General features: G+C 33.0%; 1 long non-coding RNA gene across 1 annotated transcript in view; it reads right to left on the reverse strand.

The window, feature by feature from the left end:
* LOC119636782 overlaps positions 1–4353 on the reverse strand; it is a 6696-nt gene extending 2343 nt beyond the window's left edge. The window contains exons 1-2 of the long non-coding RNA XR_005247179.1: positions 4327–4353; positions 3640–3698 (exon numbers count right to left, since the gene is read on the reverse strand). This is a non-coding gene — a long non-coding RNA (uncharacterized LOC119636782). The remainder of the gene's footprint in view (positions 1–3639; positions 3699–4326) is intronic.
* Positions 4354–5957: the final 1604 nt, after the last annotated feature.

Consider the following 5957-nt stretch of genomic DNA (forward strand, 5'->3'; position numbering starts at 1 on the left):
AGAGGATATTAACGAATATAAACATGTATGAAATAGTTTCCATGTCGGGGATATTTTTCATGGTACAGGACATTTGCGAATATATTCAAATCTCAAATCTGACGGTTGCGAAACAACACCAAACCAATTATATAAAGGAACAATGTTAATAATTTTTGATAATTTTGACAGAGACACTCCCCTGCAGTTGGGCGTAATTTTACCGTTGTTGACACCAACACCAACTTTGGAAAGTGTAGCAAGGCTTATGAGCGCAACTCTCTGCCGAGATCTGGGGAAATTCCAATAGTCGGTTTGCAAAAGTCTGTACCAAATTAGATTGAAAAGCTTACCAAGTCTTGTTTATTAATAAGTGAATCAATAAATAAATTAGTGAAATACCGCTTCCCTCGATACTTCCCTTTCCCTTATATTCGTCGGATGAGTTATTGCTTACATATAATAGTTATGCTGACAATGAAAGATTTTGTTTCCTTTTTGCCGCCTTATTGTCTTGTCTTGCTCTAGATCTAAATATAAAACAAAGTGTAAAGAAATTCAGAAAAACAAAAGTAAGAAAAAACAAACTTCGACACTTCGATTGATGTCTAAATTGGAAACCAATTAAACTTTGACTTTTTTAATACTTGGTCACGTGTCATAACAACTATAAAAAAAAAAAAAGAAAAGAAGACTGAAACTCACAACATAAGCGCATTTACCCTTAGGCATTACAACGACTTCTTACATGTAAGCAAGTAGGGTTGACGGGTAGATAAAGACAGGAAGTTATGTTGTTGCACAGAACCTTCCTTTACGGCAAACGCGTTAATTAAGTCATACCGTAAGTGAAGAGTTTAATAAGTATTTTTAAACGAACACCTAATACCCGACAAATTTTTTTTAAATTTAAAAAATACGTTTAAAAACAAAGAAGAAATAAAAAAGAATTGTGAAGACGAAGGAATGGATATGAAATTTGGGGAAGAAAGCATTATTCAATACATCCGAAATCTATTGTTAAAATTTGTCCGACTGATCAACCGGACAAAGGATTTTGGCCATTATATCACTCACTAGTTGTCATCAAATCTCAACGGGTGGGTAGAGTTTTAAATAAAACCGGATGCTAGCGCTTTTCAAGATCGTAGTCTTAGAATTTATGGTTAAGTGAATAATACTAACAATAATATTATTAAATATTATGCAGTGGGCTACGGCCTGGACGGTGTTGCTACGACGGCGTAATAGTTTTCGTGAATTTCTTCTTTATTGTAAAATGAATGCAATTCCAGAAAGTACATATCACTTCTCCCAGCGTCCCTTTTCTTCTCACTGGCGTCATTCGTTTAACTTCCCTTTTGATCTAGGAGAACATCATAAGCGATACTCTTGTCAACAAGTTTTTTCTTTGTTTCTAAAAGTACAGAAAAGGCAGCTTTTCTAACACCGAACGCTTAATATAGTCCTTCTCTTTCCAGCGAATATCAAGTTCTGCAATTATAGATTCAAGTGATACTGCCTTGATTGGAATTGCCGTACCATTTGCTGCAACATATCTGCTGTTTGTTTTAGTTGACAGAGTGTTTGTTATATACGTACTACTGGTGGACTATTCATATATGTAATCGAAAGAATTTTAGATAGGTTTACGTTTCGTTACGGAAACCATTTTCAGAACCTTTTTCTGAATCAGATGTGAAATCATTCTCTCTACTAATTTAACCATGTTTCTCCTTCGGTCCGTCTGTCAATCTTACATCCACCATGTTTCAAATTCAAAGACCGCAGTTTTCTAGTTATATTCATTAATTTTGCGACCTACTCTTTGAATTGCATTGGATTGCATTATTTTTATAACCGGACGAAGAAAACCACGTTGTGCGCTGACATAAAAAAGGAATGTGATGAAGTTGATTGGGATTGGATCATATTTTTAATACCTTTCCGTAAAAGCAATCGCACAAACATAGATCTTTTTATGGCAAAAGGGTCTTATCTTTAATACTTTATAATGAAAATTAGTATACAAAATAGTAATTTGACCAATAATTGTACTGTCTTTAGCTTGAAATACATAAGCCAGTTTCTTAAATCCGTCCCCAAAAAGTGATGTCTGTACAAAATAATTCTTTATAGCGCAACAAGACATCAATTTTGATATTTCATGACGAAACTAATTACAGAATTGGACGCTGTCGATTCATGTGTTAAGCCCACTCCTGTACAAATATTTTGGTGAAAAGTAAGCTTTGGCATGGGGATAAAATTCAAGCTTTTCTGACACAAAGTCGTAAAGAAACGCCGTAGTGTAGATGGAGTAAGTTATATAATTATATATACATACTATATGACATATTAATATTTTACAAGAGCGTATCTTTCGGACGACACCCCTTCTAGGAATCCGTAACAATAGATAGGCTTTTTTGGTAGCAGTAAGCTACAATTGTTCTTGTCTTTGTTTGGTAAATTCGTCACCTGCTCTTTTTAGCACTGTTAGGAAAGGTGGCTCGCGGCCCTAGCAGGAAAAATATCAAATAAAAGTTTGCTATACATATTTTGTTGCTTTCTTTGACGTATATTTATAAATTGACTTAGTTTTTATATCTCCCGGGACTACCAGCTACAATGAAATAAGTCATAAGAATAGACTGCCTTTAAAAGTGTTCTTTATCTTTATGCCTATAATATAGTATTCCTTAATCTAGGATTTTCTTGCTTGTAGCGCTTAGTTGATTATATATAATAATAATAATGTTCTTACAAATTTTCTTATGTTGTTAAATAAAACTTACAACTATTTTTAAAGTATGTCAAAAAAGTCTCACAAATTTATTTAACTTTTTATTTCTACATAGATATGCCGTTGTTGTTATGAACTCTTTCGTTTCTAGTAAACGGCCGGACATCGAGAATCCTTAAAAATGTTATTGACCTTAAAAACTGTGCAAAATTTCATTCTTCCAATCCCAGCAGTTGTTTTTCACAAATAAATAAATTCAATCTTATAAGCTTTTTGACTTTAATGTTCCGTGGCCTTCGATTTTTTATACTTTCGTTTCCTTTGTCCGTGTTTGCCTAATACCTACGATACCTACGAAACTACATTCATTTTACAAATTCGTTTTCTAACATTTTAATTTGGCTTGCTCACATGCTTCGTTGCTCTTAAACCTATGGAATATTTTTGGATACCGCACAGGTGGGTGCATAAAACTCACGACTTCCAAGTCGCTGGGCGCGATTTCAAATCGCAGCTCAGCAGTAGCTATATACACAGTTACTCAGACTTATGTTTGCTTGTTAGTATTTTGAATCTACAAACATTGTACACTGCTTGCTTTGAAATTTGTGTAAAAGTATTTATCTTAGAAGTGTTACGCGAAATTCGGCTGAATGTATTAATACTATGCTACTGTAGCCAGAGAAGAATAAGTAAGTGAACAGTCTACAAGGTTGAAGCTTAGCATATACACTATATATCCTAAAAGGAATATTTTTTTTTTTGATTTATCGAGAAATTAAATAACTTTCCAAAATTGAATCATATTTAAAAACAAAAAAATTAACTAATAGCCTAGTAGGTAGGTACAGCGACTACCTAGTCAGTGTTGGCGGATTCAAATGTCAATGCGGTACTATTTTTTATTTACTTACCTTTTAAGAGTGCTCAGTCGGCAAGAGCTTAACACTATTTCACGAATAGGCGACATCCCCTGAACGATTGGTGATATAATTAAATAAAAAAAAATAAAAAAAAGTAAAAAATTTAAAAAATATGGAAGGACACGATCCATAATTAAAAAGCTTTTCGCCACTTTGCTTAATATAGTTATTTGTATAACCACTATAACCGGCAATTTTTAATAACATTCCTAGTTGGAAAATTACGATCTGTGGGTTGAATACGAGAAAACAAAAGCATCGGACGAACGGACAAACTTAGGTAGGTAATAGAAGGTGGATGTATCTCAATTATTTTCATTTGTTGTATACACGCCCACAAACTGAGTAAGTACATCCTTGTGCCATAAGTGGTGTAGGCACAAGCATAAAACAACTGCCCTAATGTCAACACAACAACCAGCCAACTGAACAGTTTTTACGTTTAACTTTGACGCTAAATATCGAATGAAACACAATTTACACTTTTCAACCGAATGCTGATAAAACATCATATTTTTTCTTTATAAATTACACCCAATCACCCCAACGAATGTATTCGAGCAGCATAAAGCTTTAAACAATTTGATAACGTATTGAAAATGTTATAGACTTGTGCCTGCTTTTATTTATTTATTGCATAAAAACACTTTCACGCTGAATAAATATTCTCATCCTTACCATCATCGTAGCGTTCATTCTACAAAAAAAAAAAAAAAATTAGATACATCCCTAATGAACCAGGAATTTGAAGGCATTTTAAAATTTGACTTTTAAATGGCACAAAGTGCACCCTTCTAGAAGCTAAAAAAAACTAAAAGATCCAGCTTTTGGCTACAGATATAAAAACAAAACCGTCAAGTTTATATTAAGAAGTCTTAATTATTGCTCTCATTATGATTGCACTGAGGATCGGCTTCTGCTTGTCGTCACATTAGCTAATTTTAAAAGAAAGTGCAAATATTTGCTTCAAACTTTGTAGAACGAAGCTGCCAACAGCCTTAGGCGGGACTGCTTAAATAGCGAGCTGTTGCTTCACACTTAAATCTGATAAAAAAGCGTGTTACATATAGCAAACGAAGATATTAGATAATTTTTAGCAAAATTATTATGTTGCTTTCAAAAACCTGTTAACGATTAAAGAGTTTCTATGATTCTCCGCAAACTTTCACTTTCTTCGAAAATGTTTTGTTTTTTTATACACAAAAAACATATATTTGCATACATAACATTTAATAACATTTTGAATAAATCTTTAAATAAAGAAAACAAGAAAACGAGAATCATTAAAACCAATTGATTCCAAAAGTCAAACAATTTCGCTGCATGTGGAAGTGACGTCTCCGTGTGACAAACATATACTATACAAAAAAATTGGCAACAAGCTGAGAGCGTGACAAACAAATTTTCAAGCGTAACTTTTACCTTAATTTTCCAATCATTTAAATTGTATACAAATTCAGTCAAGCGGAGGGTTTAACTTATTTGATAATTGAAAACAGGTAATTGGAAAATGAATAATAGAACATGTCAAAGACAGCGGAGAGTCAGAAATAACTACTCGTAGATTTAGTAAATAAATTTTTAATGCAAATCATTAGTAAACCAAAATTAATTTGAATCTTTATTCATTTCCTTTTTCTTTTTGCTGAATCTTTAAGCAGTTGCTGGGTCGACTTTATTTTAGTATTTTCTACTGAATTAACTTTACCCATTTATTGCACGTTCATTACTATAATATTTGCCCACCTTTCCGCATTCCGAAAGAGAAATCATTTTCGCTGCATTTAAATATCAAGATTCCTAGCAATTAGCGGAAAATTTTGCTATTTAAACCAAACAATCTGCTTGACTTCGCTGATAACATGCATCGTCTTATGTACATGTATTGCAAACTACTTATATAATAAAAAGTGGACGTTGAATCGTAACGAAGTCTTCTCGCGAAAATAAGACTCGCAACTGATTCATTCCGTTATGAAATTTTTTTCTTCGAATATATAATGAGTTTTATTTTCTCAAAGACTTTTTAACAGATTTCCTTACTTAAACTTACTTTATCCTCAATATGCCAATATGTATAACAGAACCTTTATTTTAGAGCAAAGGTGTTTCAGCCTCAGTCTTTTTGAATTTTGTTTTGATATACTCGTTTTCCAAATACACTTGGTCAGGAAGGTGTCATTCGGAAGCTGGTTTTCAAATTCGTGGTGATTCGAAATCGCATCAACAGTTTGGAGATTGTCGCATAAACTATTCATCTAAAATTGATTGGACCTCGTCAATGCATTCCTTCTTTTCATTGTCAGACA

Source organism: Glossina fuscipes, unplaced genomic scaffold (assembly GCF_014805625.2).
Source record: "Glossina fuscipes isolate IAEA_lab_2018 unplaced genomic scaffold, Yale_Gfus_2 28, whole genome shotgun sequence".
NCBI lineage: Eukaryota > Metazoa > Arthropoda > Insecta > Diptera > Glossinidae > Glossina > Glossina fuscipes.